This window comes from Nasonia vitripennis, assembly GCF_009193385.2.
Source record: "Nasonia vitripennis strain AsymCx chromosome PSR unlocalized genomic scaffold, Nvit_psr_1.1 chrPSR_random0007, whole genome shotgun sequence".
Taxonomy (NCBI): Eukaryota; Metazoa; Arthropoda; class Insecta; order Hymenoptera; family Pteromalidae; genus Nasonia; species Nasonia vitripennis.
The window spans coordinates 27,240-42,800 of NW_022279666.1; positions in this window are offsets into that span (position 1 = coordinate 27,240).

The following is a 15,561-nucleotide window of genomic DNA, read 5'->3' on the forward strand; positions in this document are numbered from 1 at the left end:
TACCTGACGCCAGTTGTAACTACAATTTTATAGTTGACTCCTAGTTGCCTTATGCAAGTAGCTTTATAAAAATAATACACATAAGATCCACGCTAAGGAAAAGATATGGGTCCTTAAAATCAAAATATTAAGGTCATCGAGAAGATGGCGGCCATAGTAAGGCATTTTTCGGCCAGAATGCGAGGTCGAAAGTCTAGACTTTTTGGCTTACTGGCTTCTCACACATGAGTTGTAACCACAATTTTATGTGCTTGACTCCTAGCTATATGCAGTAGCTTTATAATAATAATACACATAAGATCCACGCTGAGAAAAAAGATGTCGCTCATTAAACTCAAAAGTATTGGGTCCACGACAAGATGGCGGCCACAGTAAGGTTTTCGGCGGAATGCGGGGTCGAAGTCTAGACTTTGGCTTACTGGCTGCCCGCCAGTTGTAACTTCTAATTTTATAGTTGACTCCTAGTTATATGCAAGTAGCTTTATAAAAATAGCCACACATAGATCCACGCTAAGGAAAAGATGTCGTCCTTAAAATCAAAGTAAGGTCATCGAGAAGATGGCGGCCATAGTAAGGCATTTTTCGGCAGAATGCGAGGAGTCGAAGTCTAGACTTTGGCTTACTGGCTTACCTGACGACAGTTGTAACTACAATTTATCTGCTTTACTCACAAGTTATATGCAAGTAGCTTTTTATAAAATAGTACACATAAGATCACGCTGGAAAAGATGTCGGTCCTTAAAAATCAAAAGTGTGCCGGGATACGACAAGATAGCGGCCACAGTAAGGCATTTTTTCAGCAGATACGAAGGTCGAAAGTATACTATTTGGCTTACAAAAATCTCTCACGTCAGTTGTAACTTTACAATTTTATAGTTGACTCCTAGCTATGCAAGTAGCTTTTATAAAAATAATACGCAAGATCCACGCTGAGGAAAGATGTCGCTCCTTAAAATCAAAAGTATTAGGGTCCACGAGAAGATGGCGGCCATGGTAAAGGCATTTTCGGCAGAATGCGAGTTCGAAATTCTGAACTTTTGGCTTACTGGCTTCCTGACGCCAGTTGTAACTCAATTTTATGTGCTTGACTCCTAGCTATGTACGGTAGCTTTTATAATAATAATGCACATAAGGTCCGCGCCGAGAGAAAAGATGTCGCTCGTAAACAAAGTATTAGGGTCCACGACAAGATGTAGCCATTTTCGGCAGAATGCGAGGTCGAAGTCTAGACTTTGGCTTACTGGCTTCCCTGACGCCAGTTGTAACTGAAGATTTTATGTGCTTGACTCTAGCTATATGCAAGTAGCTGAGGGAAAAGATATCGCTCATAAACTCCAAAAGTATTAGGTTCCATGAGAAGATGGCGGCCATAGTAAGGCATTTTTAGGGGAAGAATGCGAGAGGTCGAAAAGACTAGACTTTGGCTGACTGGCTTACCTGACGCCAGTTGTAACTACAATTTTATAGTTGACTCTAGTTATATGCAAGTAGCTTTTTATAAAAATAATACACATAAGATCCACATGGAAAAGATGTCGGTCCTTAAATCAAAAGTATTAAGGTCATCGAGAAGATGGCGGCCATAGTCAAGGCATTTTCGGCAGAATGCGAGGGTCGAAAGTCTAGACACGGCTTACTGGCTTCTCACACGCCAGTTGTAACTACAATTTTATGTGCTTGACTCCTAGCTATAAGCAAGTAGCTTTTATAATAATAATACACATAAGATCACGCTGAGAAAAAGATGTCGCTCATTAAACTCAAAAGTATTAGGGTCCACGACAAGATGGCGGCCACAAGGCATTTTTTGTGTAAGGCATTTTTCGGCAGAATGCGAGGGTCAGATGTCTAGACTTTTGGCTTACTGGCTTCTCACACGCCAGTTGTAACTTCTGAATTTTATGTGCTTGACTCCTAGCTATATGCAAGTAGCTTTATAATAATAATACACATAAGATCCACGCTGAGAAAAGATGTTGTTCATAAACTCCAAAAGTATTAGGGTCCACGACAAGATGGCGGCCACAGTAAAGGCATTTTTTCGGCAGAATTCCGGGGGTCGAAAGTCTAGACTTTTGGCTTACTGGCTTCTCACACGCCAGTTGTAACTACAATTTTATGTGTGCTTGACTCCTGCTATATGCAAGTAGCTGAAAAAGATGTCATCAAGCAAAGTATTAGGGTGCACGAGAAGATGGCGGCCATGGTAAAGCATTTTCGGCAGAATGCGAGGGTCGAAGAAGTCTAGACTTTGAGCACTGGCTTACCTGACGACAGTTGTAACTGATTTTATCTGCTTGACTCCTAGTTATATGCAAGTGGCACCCATAAATAATACACACATAAGATCCACGCTAAGGAAAAGATGTCAGTCCTTAAAATCAAAAGTATTGGAGTCATCGAGAAGATGGCGGCCATAGTAAGGCATTTTTTCGACGGGAAATAGAGGGTCGAAAGTCTAGACTTTGGCTTATTGGCTTCTCACACACGCCAGTTGTAACTACAATTTATAGTTGACTCCTAGTTATATGCAACTAAGCTTTTATAAAATAATACACACTTAAGACCCACGCTGAGGAAAGATGTCGCTCCTTAAACTCAAATGTATTAGGGTCCACGAGAAGATGGCGGCCATAGTAAGGCATTTTTTCGGCAGAATGCGGGGTCGAGTCTAGACTTTTGGCTTACTGGCTTACCTGACGCCAGTTGTAACTACAATTTTTATAGTTGACTCCTAGTTATATGCAAGTGGCACATAAAATAATACACACATAAGACCCGCTGGGAAAATAGGTCATCATAAACTCAAAAGTATTAGGGTCCACGACAAGATGGCGGCCATAAAGGGCATTTTTCGGCAGAGTGCGGGGTCGAAAGTCTAGACTTTTGGCTTACTGGCTTCTCACACGCCAGTTGTAACTAGAATTTTATATTGCATGACACCTAGCTATATGCAAGTAACTTTTTATAAAATAATACACATAAGATCCACGCTAAGGAAAAGATGTGTCGGTCCTTAAAATCAAAAGTATTAAGGTCATCGAGAAGATGGCGGCCATAGTAAAGGCATTTTTCGGCGGGAAATGCGAGGAGTCGAAAGTCTAAGACTTTGAAGCAGTGGCTCACACGCCAGTTGTAACTACAATTTTATAGTTGACTCTAGTTTGCCTTTGCTTAAGCTTTTATAAAAATAATACATAAGACCCACGCTGAGGAAAAGATGTCGCTCCTTAAACTCAAATGTATTAGGGTCCACGAGAAGATGGCGGCCATAGTAAGGCATTTTTCGGCTTGAAATCTGCGAAGTCGAAAGTCTAGACTTTGGCTTACTGACTTACCTGACGCCAGTTGTAACTACAATTTTATAGTTGACTCCTAGTTATATGCAAGAAGTAGCTTTTTATAAAAATAATACACATAAGACCACGCTGAGGAGAAATAGGTCGCTCCTTAAACTCAAAAGTATTAGGGGTCCACGACAGATAGCGGCCCATAGTAAGGCATTTTCGGCAGAGTGCGAAGTCGAAGTCTAGACTTTGGCTTACTGGCTACTCACACGCCAGTTGTAACTAAATTTATGTGCATGACACCTAGCTATATGCAAGTAGCTTTTATAATAATAATACACATAAGATCCACGCTGAAAAAGATGTAGCTCCTTAAACTCCAAAGTATTAGAGTCCACGTCAAGATGGCGGCCATAGTAAGGCATTTTTCGGCAGATGCAAGGGTCCAGTCTAGACTTTTGGCTTACTGGCTTCTCACACGCCAGTTGTAACTAAATTTTAATATTAGCGACACCTGGCCTTATGCGGTAGATTTTGTATTATATAATAATAATACGCATCAGATCCGCTGAGGAAAAGATGTCGCTCCTTAAACTCAAAAGTGTGGGTCCCGCGACAAGATGGCGGCCACAGTAGGCATTTTTTCAGCCAGAGATACGAAGGTCAATTACTATTTGAAACACAAAATCTCACGTCAGTTGTAACTTCTGAATTTTATAGTTGACTCCTAGCTATATGCCATTAGCTTTATAATAATAATGCACATAAGATCCGCGAAAAAGATATAAGCTCCTTAAACTCAAAAGTATTAGGGTCACGACAAGATGTAGGTACCGGCAGAATGCGAGGTCGAAATTAGACTTTGGCTTACTGGCTTCCCTGACGCCAGTTGTAACTAATTTTATGTGCTTGACTCCTAGCTATATGCAAGTAGCTGAGAAAGATGTCGCTCATAAACTCAAAGTATTAGGTTCCATGAGAAGATGGCGGCCATATTAAAGGCATTTTGGGAAGAATGCGAGGGTCGAAAGACTAGACTTTGGCTGACTGGCTTACCTGACGCCAGTTGTAACTACAATTTTATAGTTGACTCCTAGTTATATGCAAGTAGCTTTTATAAAAAATAATACGTAGATCCACGCTAAGGAAAGATGTCGGTCCTTAAAATCAAAGTATTAAGGTCATCGAGAAGATGGCGGCCATATTAGGCATTTTTCGGCAGAATGCGAAGTCGAAGTCTAGACTTTTGGCTTACTGGCTTCTCACCGCCAGTTGTAACTACAATTTTATGTGCTTGACTCCTAGCTATAAGCAAGTAGCTTTTATAATAATAATACACACATAAGATCCACGCTGAGAAAAAGATGTCGCTCATTAAACTCAAAGTATTAGGGTCCACGACAAGATGGCGGCCACAAAGGCATTTTTATTATAAGGCATTTTTGGCAGAATCTGCGAGGTCGAATGTCTAGACTTTGGCTTACTGGCTTCTCACGCCAGTTGTAACTACAATTTTATGTGCTTGACTCCACAAGCTATATGCAAGTAGCTTTATAATAATAATACACATAAGATCCCGCTGAGAAAAGATGTTGTTCCTTAAACTCAAAAGTATTAGGGTCCACGACAAGATGGCAGCCACAGTAAGGCATTTTTCGAGAGCGGGAATTGAAGTCGAAAGTCTAGCAGACTTTTGGCTTACTGGCTTCTCACGCCAGTTGTAACTACAATTTTATGTGCTTGACTCTAGCTATATACAGAAGTAGCTGAGAAAAGATGTCGCTCCTTAAACTCAAAAGTATTAGGGTGCACGAGATGGCGGCCATAGTAAAGCATTTTTCGGCAGAATGCGAGGGTCGAAGTCTAGACTTTGGCTTACTGAGAAACACCTGACGACAGTTGTAACTACAATTTTATCTGCTTGACTCCTAGTTATATGCAAAGTAGCTTTTTATAAAAATAATACACATAAGATCCACGCTAAGGAAAAGATGTCAGTCCTTAAAATCAAAGTATTAAAGGTCATCGAAGATGGCAGCCATAGTAAAAGGCATTTTTCGGCAGAGATGCCCGAGGTCGAAAGTCTAGACTTTGGCTTATTGGCTTCTCACACGCCAGTTGTAGCTACAATTTATAGTTGACTCCTAGTTATATGCAACTAGCTTTTATAAGAAAATAATACACATAAGACCCACGCTGAGGAAAGATGTCGCTCCTTAAACTCCAAATGTATTAGGGTCCACGAGAAGATGGCGGCCATAGTAAGGCATTTTTCGGCAGAATGCAGGGGTCGAAAGTCTAGACTTTGGCTTACTGGCTTACCTGACGCCAGTTGTAGCTGAATTTTATAGTTGACTCCTAGTTATATGCAAGTGGCTTTTATAAAAATATGCACATAAGACCCACGCTGAGGAAAATAGGTCGCTCCTTAAACTCAAAGTATTAGGGTCCACGACAAGATGGCAGCCATAGTAAAGGCATTTTTCGGCAGAGTGCGAAGTCGAAAGATCTAGACTTTGGCTTACTGGCTTCTCACACGCCAGTTGGCTAAATTTTATGTGCATGACACCTAGCTATATGCAAGTATTAGCTTTATAATAATAATACACATAAGATCCACGCTGAGAAAAAAGATGTCATCCTTAAACTCAAAATATTAGAGTCCACGTCAAGATGGCGGCCATAGTAAGGCATTTTTTCGGCAGATGCAAGGGTCGAAAGTCTAGACTTTTGGCTTACTGGCTTCTCACACGCCAGTTGTAACTAGAATTTTGTATTGCTTGACACCTAGCTATATGCAAGTAGATTTTATTATTATATAATAATAATACACATAAGATCCACGCTGAGAAAAGATGTCGCTCCTTAAACTCAAAGTATTAGGGTCCGACAAGATGGCGGCCACAGTAAGGCATTTTCAGCAGAATGCGAAGAAGATCGAAAGTATACTATTTGGCTTACAAAAATCTCACGTCGAAGTTGTAACTACAATTTTATAGTTGACTCCTAGCTATATGCAAGTAGCTTTTATAAAAATAATACATAAGATCACACCAGAGGAAAGATGTCGCTCCTTAAAATCAAAGTATTAGGGTCCACGAGAAGATGGCGGCCATAGTAAAGGCATTTTTTCGGCAGAATGCGAGGTTCGAGTCAGACTTTTGGCTTGCTGGCTTCCCCTGACGCCAGTTGTAACTGAATTTTATGTGCTTGACTCCTAGCTATATGCAAAGTAGCTTTTATAATAATAATGCACATAAGATCCACGCCGAAAAAGATGTCATCCTTAAACTCAAAAGTATTAGGATACGACAAGATGTAGGCATTTTCGGCAGAATGCGAGGTCGAAAGTCTAGACTTTGGCTTACTGGCTTCCTGACGCCAGTTGTAACTACAATTTTATGTGACGACTCCTAGCTATATGCAAGTAGCTGAGGAAAAGACCGTATCCTTAAACTCAAAAGTATTAGGGTCCATGAGAAGAAGATGGCGGCCATAGTAAGGCATTTTTAGGAAGAATGCGAGGTCGAAAGACTAGACTTTGGCTTACTGGCTTACCTGACGCCAGTTGTAACTACAATTTATAGTTTGACTCCTAGTTATATGCAAGTAGCTTTTATAAAAATAATACACATAAGATCCACGCTAAGGAAAGATGTCATCATAAACTCCAAAGTATTAGGGTCCGACAAGATGGTGGCCACAGTAAGGCATTTTCGGCAGAATGCAGGGGGTCGAAAGTCTAGACTTTGGCTTACTGGCTTCTCTCACAGGCCAGTTGTAGCTTCTAATTTTATGTTCTTGACTCCTAGCTATATCCAAGTAGCTGAGGAAAGATGTCGCTCCTTAAACTCAAAAAGTGTGGGTTCATGAGGAAGATGGCGGCCATAGTAAGGCATTTTTGGGAAGAATGCGAGGTCGAAAGACTAGATTTTGGCTTACTGGCTTACCTGACGACAGTTGTAACTACAATTTTATCTGCTTTACTCCTAGTTATATGCAGTAGCTTTTATAAAAATAATACACATAAGATCCACGCTAAGGAAAAGATGTCGCTCCTTAAACTCAAAGTATTAGGGTCCGACAAGATGGCGGCCACAGTAAGGCATTTTTCGGCAGAATGCGGGGGTCGAAAGTCTAGACTTTTGGCTTACTGGCTTCTCACAGGCCAGTTGTAACTACAATTTTATGTTCTTGACTCCTAGCTATATCAAGTAGCTGAGGAAAGATGTCGCTCATAAACTCAAAGTATTAGGTTCCATGTAGAAGATGGCGGCCATAGTAAGGCATTTTTGGGAAGAATGCGAGGTCGAAAGACTAGACTTTGGCTGACTGGCTTACCCGCTGACGCCAGTTGTAACTACAATTTATAGTTGACTCTAGTTATATGCAAGTAGCTTTTATAAAATATGCATAAGATCCACGCTAAGGAAAAGATGTCGGTCATAAAAATCAAGTATTAAGGTCATCGAGAAGATGGCGGCCATAGTAAGGCATTTTCGGCAGAATGCGAGGGTCGAAAGTCTAGACTTTTGGCTTACTGGCTTCTCACACGCGCCAGTTAACTACAATTTTATATTAGCTCCTAGCTATATGCAAGTAGCTTTATAATAATAATACACATAATAAGATCCACGCTGAGAAAAGATGTCGCTCATTAAACTCAAAAGTATTAGGGTCCACGACAAGATGGCGGCCACAGTAAGGCATTTTTCGGCAGAGATAAAGTCGAAAGTCTAGACTTTGGCTTACTGGCTTACCTTCGCCAGTTGTAATACAATTTTATAGTTGACTCTAGTTATATGCAAGTAGCACATAAAAATAATACACATACAAGATCCACGCTAAGGAAAAGATGTCGGTGTAAAATCAAAAGTATTAAGGTCATCGAGGAAGATGGCGGCCATATTAGGCATTTTCGGCAGAATGCGAGGTCGAAGTCTGAACTTTGGCTTACTGGCTTACCTGACGACAGTTGTAACTACAATTTTATCTGCTTTACTCTAGTTATATGCAAGTAGCTTTATAAAATAATACCACATAGATCCACGCTAAGGAAAGATGTCGGTCCTTAAAATCAAAAGTATTAGGGTCCCACGACAAGATGGCGGCCACAGTAAAAGGCATTTTTCAGCAGAATGCAGGTCGAATATACTATTTGGCTTACAAAATCTCTCACGTCAGTTGTAATACAATTTTATAGTTGACTCTAGCTATGCAAGTAGCTTTTATAAAATAATACACATAAGATCCACGCTGAGGAAAAGATGTCGCTCCTTAAAATCAAAGTATTAGGGTCCACGAGAAGATGGCGGCCATAGTAAGGCATTTTTCGGCAGAATGCAGTTCGAAATTCTAGACTTTGGCTTACTGGCTTCCCTGACGCCAGTTGTAACTACAATTTATGTGCTTGACTCTAGCTATATACCATTAGCTTTATAATAATAATGCACATAAAAGATCCGCGCCGAGGAAAAGATGTCGCTCCTTAAACTCAAAGTATTAGGGTCCACGACAAGATGTAGGCATTTTTCGGCAGAATGCGAGGGTCGAAAGTCTGAACTTTTGGCTTACTGGCTTCCTGACGCCAGTTGTAACTACAATTTATATTGCTTGACTCTAGCTATATGCAAGTAGCTGAGGAAAAGATGTCGCTCCTTAAACTCAAAAGTATTAGGGTCCACGACAAGATGGCGGCCACAGTAAGGCATTTTCGGCAGAATGCGGGGGTCGAAAGTCTAGACTTTGGCTTACTGAAAGCCTCTCACAGGCCAGTTGTAACTACAATTTTATGTTCTTGACTCCTAGCTATATCCAAGTAGCTGAGAAAAGATGTCGCTCCTTAAACTCAAAAGTATTAGGTTCCATGAGAGATGGCGGCCATAGTAAGGCATTTTGGGAAGAATGCGAGGGTCGAAAGACTAGATTTTGGCTTACTGGCTTACCTGACGCCAGTTGTAACTTCTAATTTTATAGTTGGCTCCTAGTTATATGCAAGTAGCTTTTTATAAAATATTACACATAAGATCCACGCTAAGGAAAAGATGTCGCTCTTAACTCCAAAGTATTAGGGTCCACGACAAGATAGCGGCCACAGTAAGGCATTTTTCGGCAGGAGAAATGCGGGGGTCGAAAGTCTAGACTTTTTGGCTTACTGTGGCTTCTCACAGGCCAGTTAACCAACTACAATTTTATGTTCTTGACTCCTAGCTATATCCAAGTAGCGTAGGGAAAGATGTCGCTCATAAACTCTCAAAAGTATTAGGTTCCATGAGAAGATGGCGGCCATAGTAAGGCATTTTGGGAAAGAATGCGAAGAGGTCGAAGTCTAGACTTTTGGCTTACTGGCTTCTCACACGCCAGTTGTAACTACAATTTTATGTGCTTGACTCCTAGCTATATGCAAGTAGCTTTTATAATAATAATACACATAAGATCCACGCTGAGAAAAGATGTCGCTCATTAAACTCAAAGTATTAGGGTCCACGACAGATGGCGGCCACAGTAAGGCATTTTCGGCAGAATGCGAGGGGTCGAAAGTCTAGACTTTTGGCTTACTGTGGCTTTACCTGACGCCAGTTAACTACAATTTTATAGTTGAAGCTCTAGTTATATGCAAGTAGCTTTTATAAAATAATACACATAAGATCCACGCTAGGAAAAGATGTCGGTCCTTAAAATCAAAAGTATTGAGTCATCGAAGATGGCGGCCATAGTAAAATTTTCGGCAGAATGCGAGGGGTCGAAAGTCTAGACTTTGGCTTACTACAGCTTCCCTGACGCCAGTTAATAACTACAATTTATGTGCTTGACTCCTAGCTATATACAGAAGTAGCTGAGAAAGATGTCGCTCATAAACTCCAAAAGTATTAGGGTCCATGAGAAGATGGCGGCCATAGTACGGCATTTTGGGAGAAGAATGCGAGGTCGAAAGACTAGACTTTTTTGGCTTACTGAAAGCACCTGACGCCAGTTGTAACTACAATTTTATAGTTGACTCCTAGTTATATGCAAGTAGCTTTTATAAAAATAATGCACATAAGATCCGCTAAGGAAAAGATGTCGCTCCTTAAACTCCAAAGTATTAGGGTCCGACAAGATGGCGAGAGCCCACAGTAAGGCATTTTTTTTCGGCAGAATGCGGGGTCGAAGTCTAGACACGGCACTGGCTTCTCACAGGCCAGTTGTAACTTCTAATTTTATGTTCTTGACTCCTAGCTATATCCAAGTAGCTGAGGAAAGATGTCGCTTCTTAAACTCAAAAGTATTAGGTTCCATGAGAAGATGGCGGCCCATAGTAAGGCATTTTTGGGAAGAATGCGAGGTCGAAAGACTAGATTTTGACTTACTGGCTTACCTGCGCCAGTTGTAACTACAATTTTATAGTTGACTCCTAGTTATATGCAAGTAGCTTTTATAAAAATAATACACATAAGATCCACGCTAAGGAAAAGATGTCGCTCCTTAAACTCAAAAGTATTAGGGTCCAGAGAAGATGGCGGCCATAGTAAGGCATTTTTTGGGAAGAATGCGAGGGTCGAAAGTCTAGACTTGGCTTACTGGCTTACCTCAACGCCAGTTGTAACTACAATTTTATAGTTGACTCCTAGTTATATGCAAGTAGCTTTTATATAAAATAATACACATAAGATCCACGCTGAAAAAAGATGTCGCTCCTTAAACTCCAAAGTATTAGGGTCCACGACAAGATGGCGGCCACAGTAAGGCATTTTTCGGCAGAATGCGGGGTCGAAAGTCTAGACTTTGGCTTACTGGCTTCTCACGGCCAGTTGTAACTACAATTTTATGTTCTTGACTCCTAGCTATATCCAAGTAGCTGAGGAAAAGATGTCGCTCCTTAAACTCAAAAGTATTAGGTCCACGAGAAGATGGCGGCCATAGTAAGGCATTTTTGGAAGAATGCGAGGGTCGAAAGACTAGACTTTGGCTTACTGGCTTACCTGACGCCAGTTGTAACTACAATTTTATAGTTGACTCCTAGTTATATGCAAGTAGCTTTTATAAAAAATATACACATAAGATCCACCGCTAAGGAAAAGATGTCGGTCCTTAAATCAAAAGTATTAAGGTCATCGAGAAGATGGCGGCCATAGTAAGGCATTTTTCGGCAGAATGCGAGGGTCGAAAGTCTAGACTTTTGGCTTACTGGCTTCTCACACGCCAGTTGTAACTACAATTTTATGTGCTTGACTCCTAGCTATATGCAAGTAGCTTTTATAATATAATACACATAAGATCCACGCTGAGAAAAAGATGTCGCCATTAAACTCAAAAGTATTAGGGTCCACGACAAGATGGCGGCCCAACAGGTAAGGCATTTTTCGGCAGAATGCGGGGGTCGAATGTCTAGACTTTTGGCTTACTGGCTTCTCACACGCCAGTTGTAACTACAATTTTATGTGCTTGACTCCTAGCTATATGCAAGTAGCTTTTATAATAATAATACACATAAGATCCACGCTGAGAAAAAGATGTTGCTCCTTAAACTCAAAAGTATTAGGGTCCACGACAAGATGGCGGCCACAGTAAGGCATTTTTCGGCAGAATCGGGGGTCGAAAGTCTAGACTTTTGGCTTACTGGCTTCTCACACGCCAGTTGTAACTACAATTTTATGTGCTTGACTCCTAGCTATATGCAAGTAGCTGAGGAAAAGATGTCGCTCCTTAAACTCAAAAGTATTAGGTTCCATGAGAAGATGGCGGCCATAGTAAGGCATTTTTGGGAGAATGCGAGGGTCGAAAGACTAGACTTTGGCTTACTGGCTTCCTGACGCCAGTTGTAACTACAATTTTATAGTTGACTCCTAGTTATATGCAAGTAGCTTTTATAAAAATAATACACATAAGATCCACGCTAAGGAAAAGATGTCGGTCCTTAAAATCAAAAGTATTAAGGTCATCGAGAAGATGGCGGCCATAGTAAGGCATTTTTCGGCAGAATGCGAGGGTCGAAAGTCTAGACTTTTGGCTTACTGGCTTCTCACACGCCAGTTGTAACTACAATTTTATGTGCTTGACTCCTAGCTATATGCAAGTAGCTTTATAATAATAATACACATAAGATCCACGCTGAGAAAAAGATGTCGCTCATTAAACTCAAAAGTATTAGGGTCCACGACAAGATGGCGGCCAACAGTAAGGCATTTTTCGCAGAATGCGGGGTCGAAAGTCTAGACTTTTGGCTTACTGGCTTCTCACACGCCAGTTGTAACTACAATTTTATGTGCTTGACTCCTAGCTATATGCAAGTAGCTTTTATAAAATAATACACATAAGATCCAGCTGAGAAAAGATGTCGCTCCTTAAACTCAAAAGTATTAGGGTCCACGAAAGATGGCGCCATAGTAAGGCATTTTTCGGCAGAATGCGAGGGTCGAAAGTCTAGACTTTGGCTTACTGGCTTACCTGACGCCAGTTGTAACTACAATTTTATTGCTTGACTCCTAGTTATATGCAAGTAGCTTTTATAAAATAATACACATAAGATCCACGCTAGGAAAAGATGTCGGTCCTTAAAATCAAAAGTATTAGGGTCATCGAGAAGATGGCGGCCATAGTAAGGCATTTTTCGGCAGAATGCGAGGGTCGAAAGTCTAGACTTTTGGCTTATTGGCTTCTCACACGCCAGTTGTAACTACAATTTTATAGTTGACTCCTAGTTATATGCAAGTAGCTTTTATAAAAATAATACACATAAGACCCACGCTGAGGAAAAGATGTCGCTCCTTAAACTCAAATGTATTAGGGTCCACGAGAAGATGGCGGCCATAGTAAGGCATTTTTCGGCAGAATGCGGGGGTCGAAAGTCTAGACTTTTGGCTTACTGGCTTCTCACAGGCCAGTTGTAACTACAATTTTATGTTCTTGACTCCTAGCTATATCCAAGTAGCTGAGGAAAAGATGTCGCTCCTTAAACTCAAAAGTATTAGGTTCCATGAGAAGATGGCGGCCATAGTAAGGCATTTTTGGAGAATGCGAGGGTCGAAAGTCTAGACTTTTGGCTTACTGGCTTCTCACACGCCAGTTGTAACTACAATTTTATGTGCTTGACTCCTAGCTATATGCAAGTAGCTTTTATAATAATAATACACATAAGATCCACGCTGAGAAAAGATGTCGCTCCTTAAACTCAAAAGTATTAGGGTCCACGACAAGATGGCGGCCACAGTAAGGCATTTTTCGGCAGAATGCGGGGTCGAAAGTCTAGACTTTGGCTTACTGGCTTACCTGACGCCAGTTGTAACTACAATTTTATAGTTGACTCCTAGTTATATGCAAGTAGCTTTTATAAAAATAATACACATAAGATCCACGCTAAGGAAAAGATGTCGGTCCTTAAAATCAAAAGTATTAAGGTCATCGAGAAGATGGCGGCCATAGTAAGGCATTTTTCGGCAGAATGCGAGGGTCGAAAGTCTAGACTTTGGCTTACTGGCTTCCCTGACGCCAGTTGTAACTACAATTTTATGTGCTTGACTCCTAGCTATATGCAAGTAGCTGAGGAAAAGATGTCGCTCCTTAAACTCAAAAGTATTAGGGTCCATGAGAAGATGGCGGCCATAGTACGGCATTTTTGGGAAGAATGCGAGGGTCGAAAGACTAGACTTTGGCTTACTGGCTTACCTGACGCCAGTTGTAACTACAATTTTATAGTTGACTCCTAGTTATATGCAAGTAGCTTTTATAAAAATAATACACATAAGATCCACGCTAAGGAAAAGATGTCGCTCCTTAAACTCCAAAGTATTAGGGTCCACGACAAGATGGCGGCCACAGTAAGGCATTTTTCGGCAGAATGCGGGGGTCGAAAGTCTAGACTTTTGGCTTACTGGCTTCTCACAGGCCAGTTGTAACTACAATTTTATGTTCTTGACTCCTAGCTATATCCAAGTAGCTGAGGAAAAGATGTCGCTTCTTAAACTCAAAAGTATTAGGTTCCATGAGAAGATGGCGGCCATAGTAAGGCATTTTTGGGAAGAATGCGAGGGTCGAAAGACTAGATTTTGGCTTACTGGCTTACCTGACGCCAGTTGTAACTACAATTTTATAGTTGGCTCCTAGTTATATGCAAGTAGCTTTTATAAAAATAATACACATAAGATCCACGCTAAGGAAAAGATGTCGCTCCTTAAACTCAAAAGTATTAGGGTCCATGAGAAGATGGCGGCCATAGTAAGGCATTTTTGGGAAGAATGCGAGGGTCGAAAGACTAGACTTTGGCTTACTGGCTTACCTGACGCCAGTTGTAACTACAATTTTATAGTTGACTCCTAGTTATATGCAAGTAGCTTTTATAAAAATAATACACATAAGATCCACGCTAAGGAAAAGATGTCGCTCCTTAAACTCCAAAGTATTAGGGTCCACGACAAGATGGCGGCCACAGTAAGGCATTTTTCGGCAGAATGCGGGGGTCGAAAGTCTAGACTTTTGGCTTACTGGCTTCTCACAGGCCAGTTGTAACTACAATTTTATGTTCTTGACTCCTAGCTATATCCAAGTAGCTGAGGAAAAGATGTCGCTCCTTAAACTCAAAAGTATTAGGTTCCATGAGAAGATGGCGGCCATAGTAAGGCATTTTTGGGAAGAATGCGAGGGTCGAAAGACTAGACTTTGGCTGACTGGCTTACCTGACGCCAGTTGTAACTACAATTTTATAGTTGACTCCCAGTTATATGCAAGTAGCTTTTATAAAAATAATACACATAAGATCCACGCTAAGGAAAAGATGTCGGTCCTTAAAATCAAAAGTATTAAGGTCATCGAGAAGATGGCGGCCACAGTAAGGCATTTTTCGGCAGAATGCGAGGGTCGAAAGTCTAGACTTTTGGCTTACTGGCTTCTCACACGCCAGTTGTAACTACAATTTTATGTGCTTGACTCCTAGCTATAAGCAAGTAGCTTTTATAATAATAATACACATAAGATCCACGCTGAGAAAAAGATGTCGCTCATTAAACTCAAAAGTATTAGGGTCCACGACAAGATGGCGGCCACAAGGCATTTTTGTGTAAGGCATTTTTCGGCAGAATGCGGGGGTCGAATGTCTAGACTTTTGGCTTACTGGCTTCTCACACGCCAGTTGTAACTACAATTTTATGTGCTTGACTCCTAGCTATATGCAAGTAGCTTTTATAATAATAATACACATAAGATCCACGCTGAGAAAAAGATGTTGCTCCTTAAACTCAAAAGTATTAGGGTCCACGACAAGATGGCGGCCACAGTAAGGCATTTTTCGGCAGAATTCGGG